The sequence below is a fragment of the Cavia porcellus genome, unplaced genomic scaffold (assembly GCF_034190915.1).
Source record: "Cavia porcellus strain 051 isolate PalLab524CR breed Dunkin Hartley unplaced genomic scaffold, mCavPor4.1 scaffold_5, whole genome shotgun sequence".
Lineage (NCBI taxonomy): Eukaryota > Metazoa > Chordata > Mammalia > Rodentia > Caviidae > Cavia > Cavia porcellus.
This window is the reverse complement of record NW_026947488.1, coordinates 34,699,426-34,719,446: the sequence shown is the minus strand read 5'-3', so window position 1 is coordinate 34,719,446 and position 20,021 is coordinate 34,699,426. Positions and strand designations below refer to the sequence as shown.

Genomic DNA, 20,021 nt, shown 5'->3' with positions numbered 1-20,021 from the left:
TTCTAGAGCTGCTTTAACACAGTGCTTTAAGTAAGTAATCTTTGAGAAGCTAACTTCGCACAGATGCTGGGGCAGCTAGGTGCTGATCTGGAAGGGTGCATGTAGGCCTCCCAGAGCCAGAGCTGGGTCTCTCTGTGGTGAGTATTTACAAAACAGCAAGAGCAACCCCTCCCTGCTGCCTACCTCCCACTCTGTCATGTGATCTCTCCTTCTTCCCCACATTCCTGCTATGGTGACACCTGCCATGAGGTGATGACAGCAAAGCTACATCCCCAAGGGGCTGCACTGATGGAACCCCTCGATCTTGGACTTCCAGCCTTCAACTGTGAGTTTAGGAAAGCCCTTGTCTTGGAGTCAACCGGCCTCTGGGATTTTGTATTAGCAATAAAAAACAGTAAAATATCTCCTAAGAAGACTACATTCTGGGGTTCAGGAGGTTAGGACATCAACCTGCAATTAGAGAGGTACAGTTCAAGGCAGAGAACCTACACAGATGGGAAGCAGGGAGCCTCCTGCTGTGACTTGGGGGTCCAATAGCTCCTTGATGGAACTGAACTCCAGGCCTGAGCTCTCCGGGGTTCCACACACGGACCCTGAGTCCCAGTTCCTGGGTGACCTCATTCAGTCCAAAGATCTGCGGAATTTCAAAAAGGTGCCATCAGCCCTACCCCTCATCTTGCCTTGAGGCAGGCAAACCCATTACCCAAGCACAAGCTGACCAAATATCTTTTTCTGTGAGCTGAAAACAAAAAGCATGCTTTGGTCTGAGTATGAATGGGGGGTACGGGGAGAAGGGGTTCAGTAGCAAACTCTGTGCTAGGTGGGCTTGGCAGGGAAAAGGAGCAAACTCCTTTTTCTTCGACTAATCATAAAAACTTTTTTTTTTAACATTTTGGCAATTAAAGTAATAATAAAATCAGGAAACTACATTTTTTACAAAGAGGTATGCATTATGCTCTTTTAGTTTGGTACTTATAAACTTCTCTTGGGCAGGAGTACCCAATTAACGTGTTTTTTAATAAAAAGGGCTCCCAAGGGCAGGCAGAAATAGCAGGCAGGCTCCCGCTCTGTGGGATCACGGGTTTCAGGCAGCTGATAGGGGAATTTGCTTGGCTCCACACTTTTCTAAATATAACTTTCTGCCAAGTTTTCTCAGCAAAGTAGCCTGGTGGCCCAAAGGAATGAGATAAAGGAGGTCCTTAAAGGAAAAGGACTCAGGGGAAGCGTTTCTGTCTTCTTTGTCAGGGAGGTGAAAGTCCACTTGTCAGGAAGCCTTTCTATTTACTGTTTGCAAATCAAACACAAAAGAAAGACTGAAAAAGCCCCACTACCAAGAAGGGACATTTTTTACCAGGAAAGCCTGGTTGGGGTTAATTTTTCCCCATTAGCTTATGCAGAAGCTGCTAGCTGGTGGGCTGAGGGCCTCTGCTGGGGTCCATTAGCCTGGCCTGGGCTACCCTGTGTGAATAGCTCAACTGTCCTGAGCACATTGCCTGGACCCACGCAGGACAAGGGAGGCAGGCATCATCCTGGCCTCTCCAAGAAACCTGTATTCTCACATTTCTCTTAAGACATAGGCTTTTCTGTGTCTGTACTGCCCCTCTTCTGGTAGGAGGAGAAGTCTACAGTGAGAAAATGTACATTCTGATAACTGATGACATGGGCAAATTACTAAATGTTACAAATCAGATTCCGTGCAAATGTCCTTACGTCTGGTTTTCTTTAGCAGACGGAAGCACTGGCCACGCTGACTCCTGAGAGTGGGCAGTGGCCACACCCCTGGTTGCCCCTGTCCCTGCCCCTCCCCATCCTTCCTAGGACTGTGGTCACCTATTTTGCTCTGTTATGTAGCTTTCAGGGAAGAGGGAAATGAAATAATTTCTATGCCAATGCCCCACCCAAAATGGGAAAAGCAACAAAGGATGATCAAAGAATACTGTGTGTGTTTACATTTTAAAACATTTATTCCAGTAAAAGACACATTACCACCAATCCTTCTACTTCGAGCACACTTATGCCAGCTTTGTTGCCACTTTCTGAAGCAGCTCTGAAAGTATTTTTTCATGATTGTCTTTGTGAGGTGTGGTCAAAAATATGGTGAGTGTTACTATCAAGTGCCATCCAAAGGAAAGGCAGGGTCGTCACAACGTGTCTTCACCCAACGTGTTCATCAGGTCTGACACTGAGCACCCTCTCACTCTTTCCATGATCATTTCCACCCTCTCACTCTTTTCAAAATGACCATGAAAGGTAAAGGTTTGAAATGGATTCAGAACACAGGGGAAGCCGCAGCAGTGCAACTAAAGACACTTAGGAAAGAGGACTCCAGAGCTACTTCAGACAGTGGCAAGAACATGGGATGAGGGTGCTCAAAGCAAGGGAGGATACTGAGGGGGATTCGTGGCAATGTGTCTTTTACATCATACAGTTAAAAAATTAAACATTCCTCATATTTTTCAATAGTACAGTGATACAGAAAGCTATTGTTTCAAGAAAAATGGGAGAATCTTGTTTCTTTGAGAAGCACAGACAGTGCATACCTGGGGGAAGCTGCCAGTTGCTGGTTCCATTCTTTGGGGGTATTATCTGCCACATCCTGAAGTCCCTCTGTCCTGGTGCCCAGCACCTCAGTCCCAGCACTTTGCTGACCATATTGAGCTATTGCTGAGGGTGCAGTTAAGCCTTCAGAAGAACAGTGCTAGGATCACTGAGTGAAGAGTGACATGTGGTCCCTCCCATCCACTCAGCACCCTTTCTCCACTTCTGGGGTGGCCCTGCAAGAGGCTGCCCTGAGCTCCCAGCCTGACTCCTCACGGCACTCAGGATGGAAAGTCACATTAGGGGAAGCTGGGTGGAAGGTGAAGGAGCTGTCCCATAGAACAGGGTGCCTCACTGTCCCCTGTGACCCCTGTAGCCTGCAGATCAGATGAGATGGGCTGGCCACGCGGTGGCCGTAGAAGGAGTGGGCGGCACAGTGCTTGACAGTACAGGTCCCAGCGCACACCAACTTTGTGCATCTTGCATCTGGCCACAGCCTCTGGCCAATTGTGATGGATCCTTTAATTCTGGCTAGCACTTGTCTGAAACTAAGAACCTGATGGAGCTGGGTATAGTGGGGCACACATTTTATCGCAGCACTCTGGGAGACTGAGGCAGGAGCTGGCCTACAGGAGGATGAGGTGTGTGAGGCCAAGACCAGCTGCCCCAGTCATTCCAGCCAAGCCTGTGCCCATGTCAGACAACAGCCAACTGAGAGAGGGCTTCAATATAATCAGATCTGTGCAGCCTAGGAAGCCTACATCAGCGAGCACAGATGCATGTGCTAAGCGAATGCTTCCTGAATTTAAGGCAGCAGGCTTCTGATTGCTTCTGATGCAGCAGGATTGTGACAGCAGATAACTGACATATCTTATTTTTCCTGACCTCCCTTCTGCTCTGTCTTGCATTCATATCACACACAGACACACAGACACAGACACAGACAGACACACAGATACACACACACACACACACACACACACACACACACACACACACTGATTTAAAACTGTAGAGGGAAAACTAAAAATGATAGTGATACGGTCTGAGGACGCAGCAAAATTGAGCAATGGTAGAGTAGCTTATCCTTTTATGAAAACATTATCCTGTGGTTTATTTCTTGAAAGGAGAGTGTGATTCTAAAGCCATAATGACTGAATTCTGACTTTGGAGATGAGAAGACTGAATTAAGATTAAACATGGCTTCTTTTATAATACTGATTTTGTAGCCTTGGAGATGATCATGCTTTAGGCCTATTTTGGGTTTTATTTCTCTCCTTCTCCTTCTTCTTTTTCTTCTTCAAAATTCTGCATCCAGAAGTAACTAGGAGAGGAGTGAGAAGACTTTGGCTTCTAATGAAACTTTTTTTTCCTTATAATGATTGTGGCAAAATCTCTTTTTAACAATAGCAACAGTGGCAGCTAACAGTTACTGGACTTTCTCCCTGCCTGCCCTGTGTAAGCCACCTCATTTACCATTTCATAAAATACCGGCTAGGAACTTGCGCAAGAAGGATCTGATGTTACTGGCTTTTACAAACGAGGAACAATCTGAGAGGGAACTGACTTGTCCTGAGATTGCCTAGCTGGAAAATGGCACCCATAACCCTGTGGTGCATGGCTCTGAAGTCAGTTTCCTGGAATCATTTTCTAAGGAAACCTCCTTGGAAGTCCCTTACAAGTTCAGTTTCAAGATTACCAAAGCAAAGCCCATCATCTGCAGCCTTTTCCTGGTGCCTGGTTGTTCAACACAAGAGGAGGTGTTACACTTGTCTCTTCTCCCTCCGTCTTACTGCCCATTGTGTTGCTGCCATCTCCCGGTCCAACATGCCAGTTCCTTGGCCAGGCTTCCACAACAGCGTCTTCACTGGTCTCACTGTCTGTCCATAGATTCCAGAGTGGTGCATAAAATGGCATGACTCCATGGTGCTTTCCCGAAGAAGAAAACCCAGTGAGAAGCATTTTCTATGTGTTCCGAGGATCCTGTGCACATTAAACTCACCTAAACCTCACCAAAATCCCTCAGAGGAAGACAGCAGTATTGCAATCCTATAATATAGAAGGAAACCAAGGCATGTGAGAATTGTCATTTGCTTCTGTCTTTGCCACCTGCATGACAATTTATACCGTCTACATCCCCAGATACTGGGTAACATCTTTTCTATGCAGCTGGATCACAAGTGAACATGTTTTTTCTACTCATGGCCCCTGATTGGTGCAGTTGGGTAGAGAGGCAGGGTAACATTACTTCAAATTTATAATTCAAAAGCACATTAAATATCCATGATCGAGGTCAATATCAGCAGCCATCATCCTGTCCATCACAGGTGCCCCACATGTGAAGGGAAGACAGGGTGCTCTGTCCCTGCTGTCCTCTTCTGCAACCCTTCTGGTCATGAGGAAAATACCAGACAGTTTCCAGCACCAAGAAGAGCCCACAGTCCACCTGACCAGTACCATCAGGGTGCTGACGGGCATCAAAAATGAGGCAAATCTGAAAAACTCCGAGAGTCAAGAGGATCACAAAGAGTCATGGTGACCAAGTATAATACTGCAATGGCAAGCAGAAGCCCTGAAATAAATCTGGATTTTGGAGACAGACTTATTTGCATTTACAGGTGCTGACCAGGATCATTTCCAGAATATCAGGCTCTGATCTCTGGTAGTCTAGGGCCTATATGGGATAAGCAAGAAGGAAGTACAGAAGCAGAGGCTTGTCCATTGAGGATTCGTTTACACAATGTGGATCATAGTGACAGCTGTGCATCACAGTGGCAGCCACTTCTAGAGATAGGAACAACTGGAACTGCAACAGGAACCATCACCTAGGCAACTAGCGGGTTGAAGTATACTGGCTGGGGCAGGGGGATGGGTACACTTCCTGCTACAAAACAGATGGAGAAAGCATTAAGTTAAAAATGAATCTGCCACAGACCATGTCTAATCACCATGTGTCAGTGCCGGTCCGTGGTTGTAGCCAAAGTATATTCATATGAGACACTAGCATCTCAATGCTCCAGGCAAGAGGCTCTGTGGGAGCTTCCACTATTTACTCAGCTTTTCCATAACTAAAACTGTTCTCAAAACTAACAAGCAAAGAAAATAAGCAAAAGAAAAGGAACCCTACATTACACTGACTGCACTGATAGAATACCGAGCAGCGGTTGGATGATTTCTAGCTAACGTAGTCCAAACTGTCCACAGGGATAAAACTCAGATTCCAAGAGCAACAGTGGGAGGGTCCAAGGTACCTGGTTTTATTATTAACAAAGTAACTGTAGAAAATCTGACCAAGCTTCAGTTTGTGGTAGGGAAGATTTGACCCATCTACCACCCCTCCAAGAATCTCAGAAAGGAACTCTAAGTCTTTTTTTTTTTTATTTAAAGAGAGAAAGAGAAAAAAAGAAAGGAAATAAAATTTAAAAAAACAAAGCAGTAAAAGGGTACAAATAATACAGAATTTCAAGGAAAAAAATACAGTAAGATATCACTAGTTAATAGGTTACATATTGTCATCTTTGAAATAGTTGTCCAAATTATAAAATTAAAGCATGTAAAGTGAACATTCATACAATGAGATTGCAGACAGTGCTGATTAATGATCCAACAAAAGTTCAATAATATGGGATTTCCATCCTACACACTCAAACATACATACAGTTATATCCCTTAGACCACCTTCCTTTCCTCTCTTTTTAATAACAATTACACTTTTTGGGTTTTTTTACTCCCACAATTCTTATTATTTTTTGGAGAGAATAAAACCTAATGTGGCTAAGCAAAACAGAGTCGGTTAGAACAAAAGGATGGGCATAATACATGATGTAAAAATAGAATATCAGGTGATCTAAAATAGTTACCATTGTGCCTCTTGCTATTTTTTTAAAAGCTTGCCTATACCGTCAGATATAATAGAATTGATCAAAACAGTACAGAACAAGACCAATAAAACCTACACTGGAGACCTTACAGGATTTCAAAAGAAGATAATAATCAAACCGTAATGGGCATCTTAGTGAATCATATTGCCTTCAAAGTGGTTGCCTCTACCCTCAAACTTGATACTATCAAACAAAATAGAATATAGTAAAATCTGACAGAACAAGATGGGGAGAGCAATACTGGGGATCATATCAGGTTAATAGGAAAACAAAAAAGTTACTATAATATATCCCGCTATTTTTTAATTTAGTTTTTTTTCTGGACTCTTCTCTTTAGAGATCTTAGGGAGGAAATACTGAAAAGAAGGAAAATAAATCTATGAATCTATTTCGCCAGCATGTCTTTGGGGTAAAGCACTTTGCAAATAACTTAGGATATATCTTTTTTTTTGTTTTTGTTTTTGTTTTGAGAGGGAGGATTGAATTCAGGGCCATCCCACTGAGTTACGTCACCAGCTTTTTAAATTATTATCTAATATGAGATAAGGTCTTGCTAGGTTGTGAAATAACTTTTAATCCTTCTGTCTCAGCCTTCCAGTGTCATGGCCTGCAGCTTCATGCCCAGCTGTCAGTGCATGTGGAAGCCACTTATCAACTTTTTTCCTGACCCAAAGCTGCACAGAGGTGACACGGAAATAGAGTGACTTTGTCGAAGCAGACGGCCCCACCTGTTTGAACAGTACTCTGTACAGGTTACATCTCTCTGTTCCTGGCAGGGGGCTCCAGGAAGCCAGCAGACACGGAAACCGGGGCTGCTCCACCCCTGCTGTGAGTGGGTGAGGCATCTGTGAAAAACCCACACAGCTCCTGCTGTGCTACACCTCTGAATCATTACCACACTGCTACACCAAGTGCTGTGCTCACAGCTGCTCTCCTGCGAGGTTCAGGGAAATTCTGTAGGCATTTGCTACAGAAGCAGTTTCTACCCTGCAGTGAAACTGAAAGTCCAGGGTTTGCTTGAAATGGAGGCGACTGCCACACACCCATTGTGGGGAGTTGATACATGTGCATAACACACATCTTACCTCTGTTTCTATCCTCTTCCCTTTCCTGCTGTCTCTCCTCCCTCTATCTCTTGGTTGGTCCTCTTCTCACTTGCCAAAGATCTATCTCCTCATTTCGTATTATCTGTTTTTTGTTGTGCTCTTTAGTTTATTTATCCTTCAAGTTTCTCATATAGGAGAAACTATGCGTATTTAAGCTGGTGTGTCTGACTTATGTCACTCAACATTGTGGTCTCAAGGCGCATCCCTTTTCCTACAGATGACTCAGTTTATTCTCTGCCCTGGTGCTCTGTAGGCTTCAGCTGCAAAGGGGCTGCTGGGCCCCACCAGTGGCCCTGGGTCCTGCATGTGGTCAAGGGCACCTTTACCATGCTAGCTGTACCCAGAGCTCTTCCTGAAGCTGGGAAGCCAGTTTGGTGGCAGACACAGGCGCAGGAGGTTCAGAGGAATCTACTCACCCTCACAGCCTGGACCCAGGGCTCACAGGCAGGTGCTGGGGACAGACTGCAGCTGGTGACTTGGATCGGTCCACTCTGAGAGTGACTTCCCTTGGGGCTCAGCCACAGGAGATAAGCATGAAAAACCTGGCTTCATTCCTCACCTCAGGCAAGGGATTCCCTTCTGGGCCTCACTTTCCTTCTCTGTCACAATAATAATCAGTAGGAGTCTGTGGAGGACCCCTGGGCCCACTCTCCCTGAACAAAGAGCGGTCATCTCCATTTCGGCTAGACCTGGTCCTATGTCCATGTCCCGATGCGTACAGAGCTGGCTAAGCTATTTCCTTCTCCCTTCAATTGGCACTGAGCAATATGAATAGGCCTGTCTGAGGTGCTGATGCGTAGCCTTTGACACTAAGCAATGATGGTGGGCTGTTTCCTGCCCCATGGCTCCCATCAAACCATGAGTGAGCAGGGCAGGATGACAAGCCACCACTCCAGGGCTGTCACCTGGGATCTGCCTGGAGATAAAAGGCTGTGACTTCTTAGCGCAGAAAAGTTTGCACATCAGAACTGAAGCCCTGGTCCCCTAAGTGTTAAATGTCACCTGAATTGTGTTATGCAGCTTACTCTTTCTGAATATCCTTCCTTCTTCGTATTGCAGAGGGGATCTCAGGCCACATTTCCCACCGTTCTCACACTCATTCATCCTCAAGCCATTCCTACTCCACAAATTAATAAAATCCAGATTAGGTCCTGGGTTGAGGCTTTTGTTCCGATGAACCTTATCTTGGCTGGGCTTAGGACCCATGACTGTAAATATGTCTTTGTGTCTTTATTCTCACTGTGGGTTGCACTGGAAGTGGAAGATTGGAATTCCAATAACTTTTCCATGGGATTGTAAACTTCCTGGATTGAGATAAGGTCCAGAAAAAGCTCTCTATAGGAGATCTACAGGTGCCCGTGAATCACACATGAGCAGCATTCACGAGGAGCACACAGCAGGCTGAGAGCAGATGTAAAGGAGACATTGAACTAAGACTGAGCCTCATGTCTGCTGGCAGAGGTGCTGGATTTCAGGGTCACAGTGGGCAGGTGGGTGGAGGAGCCCCTGGGAGAAGGAGACTTGGATTGGCTATAGAATGAAATGGGTAGGATTTCTCCTTTCAGCACTTCTGGCTTTGGGGCCACAGTGTTCCTGACTGTGGCTGCTGTGTGCATGGCAGCTCAGGTGCCAGCCTCTGTGGCCTCTGCCCCCTGGACCACCACCTTCCCCCAGGGGTGGAACCTCAGCATGGACAGATGTCCCCTGGGGTGAGGTCTCCACAGCAGAGAACTCCTGTTCCAGATGGAGATGGTGAGGGCAGCACAGCGGCCCAAAGCAGCTGACTCTGGGCACAGCAAGACTGCAGGAGCCGCCACTATTGAGTGTGCTCATGTGCGCGTGCATGTGTGTCATGGAAAAATGTGTCTAAAAACAGGAGGAACAGAAATACTCTCACCAAAGGGAAACATCTTAAATAACACTGTTTCCATAGCCCATGATCAAGGGCTTTGAGAATTGATGAAGCTGTTGGCCCTGGGCGGCTCCCAGTGAGGTGACCTTTGCCCCCCATAACTTTCCTTGCACTCCTGTGCTCCTTGCCAAGAACTCACCAAACCGCGTTCTCCGGCTTCACCCTGCACTCTCCATGCCTTCCTGAGAGGCAGTTCCCACGATCCAGCTCTTTCAGGGAATCCTGGAATGCCAGAATCTGCTCCAAATCCTGGGAAATGATCCTGTCTGTTTTCACGGGGGCTGGCATCAAGGGCTCCTTTAACGCACATGTTCTCTCTCTCTCTCTCTCTCTCTCTCTCTCTCTGTCTCTCTCTCTCTCTCTCTCTCTCTCTCTGTCTCTCTCTCTGTCTCTGTCTCTGTCTCTCTCAGGAATTCTTCCTCTTTCTCTGAAATTCATTTTTCTGTCTCCGTCTCTCTCACTGTTTCTTTCTTGCTTTCTCTGGAATTCTGGGTCTATCTCTCTTTCTGGAATTCTGTTTCTTTATCTGGAATTCTCTGTCTTTCTCGACTGGCTCTATTTTTCTGGAATTCTGTCTCTGGAATTAATTCTTTCCTCTGGAATTAATTCTCTGTTTCTGTCTCTGGAATTCATATTTTTTTTTTCTCTCTCTCTCTGGAATTCTGCCTCTTTCTCTCTGAAATTCATCTTTTGTCTCTGTTTCTGTGCCTTTCTCTGGAATTCATTCTCTTGTTCATTCTCCGTCTCTGTCTGTGTCTGTCTGTCTGTCTGTCTGTCTGTCTGTCTTTCTCTGGAATAGATAACAGGTTTGTTGAGCAGATTTCTCAAATGGTGGCCACCCACCTGGGGCTCTTGTTAAAATGCAGATTCTGACTCACACTCTGCTTTCTTGCAAGTTCCTTTGTGACACTGACACTCCTGCTCCACAGTTGCTGAAAATCAAGGTGCCCGCAGGTAATTCTCCAAAACCTCTTCTTTTTCAGTGCCTAAAGTCAAGGCTCATCAGCAATACTTTAGAAGCAGCGGAGAGGCATTTTTAGCAATGGAAATACAGATGTCCACAGGAGAGTTTTGCTGTTCACAGCACAGGCGTCTGTCTTGCTCTCCAGGTACATCAAGACTGACGCCTTGTGGCTCGTGCTGCAGGGTTTCCTTGGGCCCAGGGCTTTATCCTCCTCAGCTCGTGTCTTTCTAAGGCTGCAGCTGAGAACAAAGTCCTTTCAGGAGCAAGAGGTGGAAGAAGGTGGGAGTAAACCTGGGAGGAGGGCAACGGCGAGCCCAGTGTTGGGGTGAGCACTCGGTGGGTGTCAGCACGTGGATGCACTGGCACAGGCAGTGGCCACCTGTGTGTGTATCATGCAGGGAAATCCCTGCAAATGGCTCCAGGGAGGCAGTGGCAGAAGACACTGCTGCAGGCTGCACCAGCTTCCCAAAGGATTTGGCAAGGGCTCACAAAAGTGGTAAGGATAACCTGAGCCCTGTGGTCCTTTATACTGGGAGATTACAGCCAGGCTTTGCCACAGCCCGAGGGTGCCATACAACGAGGCCATTGTACGGCCCGGGCATTCATATTGAAAATAAAATATCAGCTGGGTGGTCTGGAATAATGCAGGATTTCTGAGTCCAGCCAAGCATCTGTGTGGCAGGCGGGTGCACAGATTACCCCAGTGGAGTCCAGCCTCTTAAGGGTTTAGAGGGAGGGTGAGGACAGAGGAGGAGGAGAGGCCCAGTGATCAAAGCAACTCTAGGGCGAGAACTGTTTATCTGGAGCTGGGACACAATGGGGTGAGGAAAGCTGGAGTCTGTTTCCAAGATCTCCCTGAAAAGCTCTGGACTTTGGATGAAAGTGTCTCACCCAGCACTCAGGGCAACCGCAAGGTGAGGGAGGCACTGGGTGGTTATGGAGAGCTCGGGAAGCTCTGGGACCTGAGGCCACACACAGGTCTGGATCAGGATCTGGGAGGACTGGCCACCAGCTCAGCCTTGACTTGGAAAGTCTCCTTGAGACGGCCACATCAGTGCCAAGGACAGGGCCGCAGGGGTCTGCGATGGCCAACCTCCACGAGGATGCTATCCCTCTCCACATGTGGTCTCATGGGCGCTGGGCCTCTGTCTGTGAAGGCTCCGGCCCCAGGCTCCTCATGGCTGCGCTCTTCCTGCCTCCACAGTCCCAGTGCGAGGGACTCTTCAGAGAGCAGAGTCCAAGGAAGATGGAGATACAGGGGAGAGGCGGAAAAAGAGTGGGTACCCCTCCTATGGAGTCCACTGTGGATGCTCTGCCAGTGGGCAGCTGGGGGCTGCAGTGTAACACGTCTGAGCCAGAAGCTCCGACCAGGGAAGCAAAGGTGTAACTCTGCTCCAGGCCTGCACACTGGGGCCCCTGGTGTCACTCTTGGAGTGGGAAGTGCTGATGTCTGGGGCAGGAGGAAAAGGGTGTTTCTTCTTTCCAGGTGAGAAAGAGAGAGCAAGAGAGAAAGAAAGAAGAAATTGCTCTCTTTTCCTCAGGCCTCCAGAGGTTGCACCGTGCCTCCCTGCCTTGGCAGTGAGTCTTCCTCATCCAGCGGCCTATCCCATACCTCCAGAAGCACCCCGCAGGCTTCTGCAGTGCTCTAGGGGTCCTCAAACCATCACACACTGCTGCAGGCCTGAGCCCACTACAGAGCTGTGCATAGCCATTCTATAATGGTTTCTATCTAGATGTCCCCCTAAATCCTCACTGGATTACAGGCAGGACCTTTGGAAAGTGGCTGGGTTATGGGGGTGCTATAGGTCACTTGTATTAGGAGGCGGGACCTGGGTGGACCAGGCGGTCACTGTGGATGTGACCTGGAAGGTTATTTTCCTTCTCTGGTTCCTCCCTTCTTTCTCTGCTTCCTGTCCCTCATACTGGGAGCAGCTCTCTTTTGCCAGATCCCTCTGCCCTTCACCCTCCCCTGGAGTAGCTGACCATGGACTGACATGGGAGCCAAAAGAAACCCCTCCCCTCCTTCTTAGCTTGTTAGTGCTGAGTATTATCTCACAGCAAGGCGAGGAGTAACTAGGATGGATTCTCTTGCGTGAGCTGCTGAACTCAGGGCTTTGTGAGTCTCCTTGGCTCTTTTCATCTGTGTGCCAAGCAACTAAAAAAGTCTGAGCATAAGCAGTTTATGCAGGGAGGACCCTGGAGGAAGTGTGATAAGGGAGGAGAGGAAGCCAATACCAGGGCTTAATGAGGATGGAGAAGAAGGAGAGGGTCATACTTCATGGGGACGCTGCTCGGCGGGGTCCCATCCAAGGGGGAGGGGATGGAACCGCTGGTCAGACAGGGTCCCCCTACAGTCTCTCCTTGAGGCTTCCCTGGAAGGCACTGTTGGACCCCTGCAGCTCTTGTTGCCCTCCCCCTCCATGGATAACATATGCATGTCTGGGGAGCAGCGGACAATCACAGAACACAGAGGTGACCCCAGCAAATCTGATCTGTTTTTCCTTGGTGCATAGTGACTGGAAGTTGTGTTTGAGGGTATGTGAGGCTGGATACCATCAGGGCTGCGGGCTGCCCCTGTCATGCTCTGCAGCGGGTGAGCAGGATGGGACACCCCACACACACGAGCCACTGCCCCCACCCAGCAAGCCTCATCCCTCTGAGGGCTACTGTACGGGGCATTGGCCATATCTTGCAAAATAGTTACACAGAACGATGAATTCCTGCACACATTAGATTAGTTCCTCACAGCCCCAGGATTTGGAAGTTAGGGTTAGGGTTAGAATGGCTGGACACAAAGCCAGTTAATGTGGGAAGAACTTAAAATGGCCCAGTGTCTGCAAGACACAGAACAGAGCTGGCAGTGTGGGCTCCTGAGCTTCCTCTGTTCTGAAACAAAGTGTAGGCTTTGACAAATCCATGTTCTAATCCATAGGTTCTGTCTCCGACCTCAGCCAAATGCTTCTGGGTGTGTTTGCTTTTCTGCCTTTGAGATTTTTCCTGTCTTGCAGGCTAATTTGGGCCGCACCTTTGCCTGCCTTGTTCCATCCTCTGCCTAAAATCGTCTCTATTTTCCATCTCTAGTGTAGATTTTCACCAAGCCACGTTTCCCGTTTCCAGACTGAGCCACCTGCTAGGTGGGCCAGTTGATTGACACATTCATTGTTCAGAAAGCAGTACCGGGTGTGTCCTCGTGACCAGTGGGAGGGACTCAGCTACCACTGAGCGGTTCTTTTCTGCACAGTTCTGGTCTCCAAGGTTCTGTCCCTTCCATCTCCAGTGCACCACGTTTTCCTAGAAAACATAGCATCTTTCTTGCTTTCAGATGACCTCCAGTTGGAGGTGACCCACACATGTTTACCATGCCAGGTCTCCTAATTTTAATAGAGAAATTTATAGAAGCAGAACATTATTTTTTTCACGTGCATTTCAACATATTTATGAGATTCCAAAGTCAAATAAAACAAGATGCAGCCATAGAAGTGCAGCTTCTGCCCGTGACTGTCTGCTTTCTTCCTTCCCCTCTCCTGCAGGTGACCACTTGCATTTTTCTTATTTACTCTTCTACTTAGGAAAGTGTATTAAATGCAGCATGTGCCGGTGCGCCCACTGTCCTGGTAAAAGCCATGCAGCACGCAACCCTCCCCCGGCTGGTCTCTGCAGAGTGTCCTGGATGTCTCTCCAAAGGTTCTGCCGTGTTTTCTGGAGAAGCAGACTTCGTGGGGTGTGGGCAGACAGAGAAAGATTCTGCTACAACATCAGCTTGTGTGGTTATAGAATCTGCTGAGCTCCCACCTTGGCAGATCCCCTCTGAAGGCGGCAGCTAGAGAAGCAGAAAGAGCTGGTGCCACGTCTGAGTTCAGAGGCAGGAGGAAGCTGGGGTCCCAGCTCAAAGGCAGTGTCATGGTTTATGTCTGTGTCCCCCAGGCCTCATGAGTTTGCATTGTGCATTTATGATTGGTTCATTGTCTAGTGCTTGAATTGATGGTGTTAGTGCTCCACCCACAAAAGGGTGGAGCCAGGATCTGATGTAATGGCAGGAAGAAGGTGTGTCTTGCTCTTTGCTGGTTCCTGTTTGCTGTTTGCAGCCGCTATGAACTGCAGCCCAGCCATGCCTGCCTGCCTTGGAGCCAACTGAGTGTGGACTGAAACCTCCAAAAACTGTAAGAAATAAACCTTTCCTTTCCCAACTTTGGGCTTCAGGTATTTTGTCTCAGTGACGAGTAAAAAGTAACTAAGACAGGCAGTGTCAGGCAGGAGGAATTCTATCTTTGGGCAGGATCAGCCTTTAAATTCTACTTCAACTGATTATGTGAGGCCCATCCATGTAGCAGAAGGCAATCTGCTTTACTTGGGCTCTGGTTTGAGTGTTAATGCCATCCAAATCCACCCCTGCAGAGATCCTCGATGATGTGTTCATTCTGAATCAAGTATCAGGCACCCTTTGACCCATCAAGTTGACGAATAAAATCCACCATTGTAATTTCCTTTTTTAGCAACTTGGTCACATGGATGTGCCAAAGCTTATTAGCCAGGCCTCTGCCCGTGGGTATTTGCATTTCTTACAATATTTTGTTACCATACATAATAACAAATAAGCTCGCTTTCCAGGCAATCCAATTGCTCGTATTAGAGTGTTTGTGGGGTAGAGGGTAGAAGTACAGCGCTTTTCCCTTGGGCCAATGCACAACCTAATTCCAAAGTGGGTGGACTGAGACCCTCTTTGCCCCTCAGAGACTCCCAGTGTCACCCACAGGCCCAGGGGCCGCCAGCCAAGGTCAGGAAGCCACCCCATCCCTCCTGGAGGACACTTTGCAGTTGCTGCTTCTGCTGCAGAGAAAGAATTTTCAAGGCTGGCCAGCAGAAGGCTCGGGAAGGATTTACTGGGCAGAAATAAAAAAGTCCGACGTAGTGCAAGAACTAGAGGTTGGGCCCTCAAGAGAGCACAGAGAGATTGTGCCTGAAATGGGACTATTATGCATCTCTCAAGGGGTGGGAACCCTGGGGGAAGCGGTCACCCCCAGGAGGGCCTTGGCCCTGTTCTGTAGGTTTGGGCCCAGTCTGCTTTTCTTGTAGGGACGTAATTTAAACATTCTTTGGATTCTCTCAATCTGTCCTTTACTTTAGGATCAGGTGTCTGTTCTTCACTTCCTCAAATAGGCCGGATCACGGGGTCCGCATTCCTGAGGATTCCCGTGGGAGAGGTCCAGAAGGGAAGGGAGGTGGATGAGTCCCCTGGGGTCACTTCCACCGGTTTCAGGAGTTGCAGTCTTCTTGAACGTTTTAGTTGTGATTTCCTGTTTTTTTCCTGGTTACCTTTTATTTCTCCTGTCCTACCTAGCTAGGATCCTGGTTGGCCAAAGTCTGAGTTGGCACTTGGGCTTCTTGTCTGTTTGCCAGTCGTCACCCACATGAAATGTTTCTCTTGGACAGAATGACTGCTCCCGGCCCGAGAACTGCAGCCAGTTGTGAATCCTGAATCTGGGTTGATGCCATGCTGACTGGAGTCTCCCAGCTGGGCACAGGAACTGTCCTGTGTCCTAAGCAGTGGTGCCAGGGGATGGGACTCGACAAGAGTGACTGATGTGCACCCAGACACAGCCTGTAAGGACAAAGTGCGTGGTCTTAGAAGCAGAGAGCCAGCGTTGCCGCATTCCAGGTCACATTCCCACAGCGTCCAGTCTGTAGGGTGGGCTGGTGCCTAAGAGCCTAAGAGCCATGTCCTTTAGCTTCCCTACAGTCTCTGCGATCCTCCAGATGGCCCCCCAACTAGCAGCACAACCTGACAGACACTGGGGTGCTTGCTATGTTAAGGTAGCCCCAAAACAAGTTCCTAATCCTTCTTCCCACCAGATGGCTGAGCCCAGGTGTGGGCTGTTTGCCACAGTCATGACCCACCAGATGTCACCAAGGCATCACTGGTGTGGGCTCTGGTGCCACAGACAGTCCCTGTACTCATTAACAGGTGGGTTCTTATTTGTGACAGAGTAAGGGACAGCCTTCCCCGCTGCCGGGTCACAGGTGACTGGCACAGTAAATGAGAAAAACTTTCCAAGTGGTTTTTAAACATCATGTGCATGGACAGGCCTGAGGAGCATCCTGAAGCTGAGGCGAGGACCCTAACCCACCTAGCCATGGAGCAGGCCGGCCCTGCTCATCAGGGAGGAGGAAGTCGCAGGGTCCATGATGAGGGACTCAGGGAAGGTGTGTTATTAGGCAGAAGTGTAAGTACACAGTTGAACAATGCAACTGTGAGAGGGTCACTTATTTTCTAGAATGGAGATCATTTCTGCTTCTCTTGGGGTGATGGAAATCCTAGGAAAACAGGGACCACACCAGAGGAGCTCTGGCCCATTTTCCAGATATGGGTCTAGTTTGTTTTTTTTTTTAAATATGTAATTAAACCTGTAAACAATGATGTGCCCTCTCTACCTGCTCAAGGCTCTTAGGATCAGGGTGCACTGTTTATATTCTCAGTTCAGCCAGGTCACAGGGTTCGGCCTTCCTGAGAAATTCGGGTGGGAGAGGTCTAAGAGGCAAGAACCTAAACAGAACCAAAAGGGGCTGATGTGGTGGCCTGGGGTCACTTCCTCCAGTCCTGGAAGCTGCAGTCTCCTAAAAAATTCAGTTAGGGTTTGTTTCCTCATCCCTGTGCTACCTCACTCGGCTTCTGGCAGCCAGCTCCGACCCCGCTGAACCCAGCCCCGACACAGGGACTATGAGCCCAGACAGTGTCCCGTCTCCCAGGCCACCGGCCCTCGGGAGCGGTTATATTTAGGAACAGAACCCACAGGGGCGTGGAGGAGGAGCGCTGTCTGCCTTCTGGAGGTGGAGTCACAGTTTTTCACAGGAAAGCTTGGCTTAAAGGGAAGAAATGATTTCTCTTTGCAGAATTTAGGGTAAGTCCTGCCATGGTCAGGGATGGGCAGCCAGCGTCTCTTCTCCATGAGCCAACGCAGAGGCATCTGTCGCGAGCGGCTCAGTCCCCAAAAGCCCACTGAGGGCTGCATGGCCTGGTCACAACTCCAGACTTCTGACTTTTGGTGCTGGTGACCACAGGCACTTAGATCAACACCAGTTCTACTGGCTGACCCTAAACAAGCGCATATTAGCCCATAGCCCTTATTTAGGATTGCTGAGTTTATTCTATGTTAGGCTTCGCTTTTCGAGTCACGCACATCTCCCTGATGTAAATGCTGTTCACATAGGAGTTTGCGCTGACGCATGAAGGATGATGACATCTCCAAATTCAGCTGCACAGGGCTCGGATGTAGGAGGATCTGAAACATACGCAGTTACAAGACGCCGTCGTAGTGTCACGAGGAGTGCAAAGGTCAGCGTGCTTCAGGACAGCTTTACAGGGAGACGTCATAGATGTCATGTGGCATCTGGCACAGTAATGACGTCAAACTGCTGATGACGCACGGCTGACGTCACTGCTCATCTGCAAAGCGCCTGGTGCTCTCGCCCCATATTTCCCAAGCCGCGGGGAGAGTGTTATCTACAGCCACGCCGTCCCCTGCCCGTTTCCTGGAGGTTGTGAGCAGTGGTCATGCACACGGCCCAGCTGCTCACACCCTTCCCTGGCTCTTGAATACCTCCTGATGCCCACATTCCTTCCCCACTGTTCCCAGAAGTCGCTGAGGCTTCCCTCATAAGCTTGCTTACGACAGTCGACTTCACTAGTTGGACAGGGCCTGTTATTCATTGCTTCTTCCTTTCTTTGAGATCATAGACAAGCTCTCTGGAGCCTTTGAAGCCACCTTGGGACCATGAGAAGAAAAAGGAAACAGATGGAGTCTGAGTCTTTGAAGCTGCTAGAGTGGCTCAGGAGATCTGACTTCCTGACTTCTCCATGAGAAAATAAAGCCCTAATATGTTTAAGCCACAAGGTCCAATCTAGAAAGATAAGGTTAGGTGTCCAAATGGATACAACTTCAGGCAGTCAAACTTCTAGTAATGTCTTTGTCATATTGTCTTCAAAATTTTACAGATTTTTCATTTTATTATCTTCCATAATATGAGCCAATTAATACCTCTTTCTATTAAAAAGATATTTTATATTAGAAGCAGGAATACTATAATCTCCTCTCTCTCTCTCTCTCTCTCTCTCTCTGTCTCTCTCTCTCTCTCTCTCTCTCTCTCTCTCTCTCTCTCTCTCTCTCTCTCTCTCTCTCGTCCTAGGGATTGAACTCAGTGTCTTTGTGCTAAGCCCTTTTTATTTCATTTCTCTAATTTTTGAGACAAGGTTGTAAGTCACTAAGTAGCCCAGACTCGGCTTGAATTTGTGACCCTCCTGCCTCAGCCTCCCAGAGTGGACCACCGCATGCAGCTCTTCCTTTCCTTTTTAATCCCTCTTGAATTTGCTGAGTCCTAATGTCATGCATACAACAAATGCTCAGTAAACCCTTGGAAATTGGTGAGTTGTTCAATCTTCCTCCTGAACCGATACCTTCACATGACAGATTATAAGCCAATTAAATATGCATGGTACTTTCAAAAGAGCTGCAAGCCCATTTGTCAAGCACAAATGTCAAATTTGGTGAATTAACTGCCTTGGGTTGAAAGTCAAGTTTCAGAAGTGAGAATTTTGCCTCTTAAACTGTTGATAGTGGTTTTTGCTGAGAAACCAGTGGTATTTGGGAGTTTGAGGGCTGTCAGCGTAAGGGTCTCACCCTGGGACCTTGCTTCGTGCCCCACTGAGTGTCCTCCAAGCTTCTTCTCCCGTAAGTGAGAGCCTGGCTCGTGCCTGCCTTGGGCACCTCAGCATCCACCTGAAGAAGCTGAATGTGAGGTAGAACTGGGGTCACTTCGAGGGGTGAAGGGTGCTGGTGAGCTTCCAGGAGTCTGAGTGAGGAGGGGACCCTCGGGGTGTCCCCAGTATGAGCTGGGGATGACAGCAGGTGTGGCACAGGGCACCGCTGCCCCCTCATGCAGCTGGCCTTTCTCCTAGGATGTGCTGCCCTGGAGCCTGACTGGGAGCCAGGGACGCTCCTGGGGCAGGGGACACACGTCACCTGGCTGACGCTAGAGGAGCTGCTCAGTGAGGACGTCCCCTGGGGACCCCTGAATGGATGAGGGGCAGAGCTTTCACCTCACCCTGCCTTTATGTGGGTAGAGCTGCCCCCGAGTGCCACTTGGGGCAGTGTGGGGCTCAGTCCAGCTCCCTGCTGAAGTTCCCCGCCATGAGCCTGAGCTGCATCTCCCAGGTTCCAGGAGGCTATTTCCTTTTGCCACCTAGAAAAGAAATTCAAGGAGCCAGGTGTGGTGGAGCTCAACTTTCAGCCCAGCCCTCGGGAGGCCAAGGCAGGAGGAGATGCAGTCAGCTTTCTGTTGCTGTAATGATTTAGGCAAGAAAAGTTTACCAGGCTCATGGTTTGGGGGGATTCAATCCATGGTCTATTGGCTCTGTTGCTTTGGCCATGGTGAGGCAGATGGTGAGTGTATGTGTTAGAGCAGAGCTGCTCACATCATGGTGGTTGGGAAGGAGAGGGAGAGAGACACACAGACACACAGACACAGAGACTGAGAGAGAAGGGTGGGAAGAAGGGAGGAGAGGAGAAGAGATAGGGATGGGGAGAGGGTCCTGGGACCCCTCAGGTCCTTGCCCCAAACTCCTTCCT

At 48.5% G+C, this 20,021-nt stretch overlaps 1 long non-coding RNA gene across 3 annotated transcripts; it reads left to right on the top strand.

The window, feature by feature from the left end:
- Positions 1-9,694: 9,694 nt before the first annotated feature.
- LOC106029036 (uncharacterized) lies at positions 9,695-18,900 on the top strand. Of its 3 annotated transcripts, XR_010047467.1 has the most exons (4): positions 9,695-10,391; positions 13,971-14,561; positions 15,832-16,013; positions 17,607-18,900. It is a non-coding gene; the product is annotated as an uncharacterized LOC106029036 (long non-coding RNA). The 3 variants fall into 3 exon arrangements; XR_001202678.2 differs by lacking the exon at positions 9,695-10,391 and having other exon boundaries at positions 12,710-14,561; XR_002788232.2 differs by lacking the exon at positions 9,695-10,391 and having other exon boundaries at positions 12,713-14,561; positions 15,832-16,002.
- Positions 18,901-20,021: the final 1,121 nt, after the last annotated feature.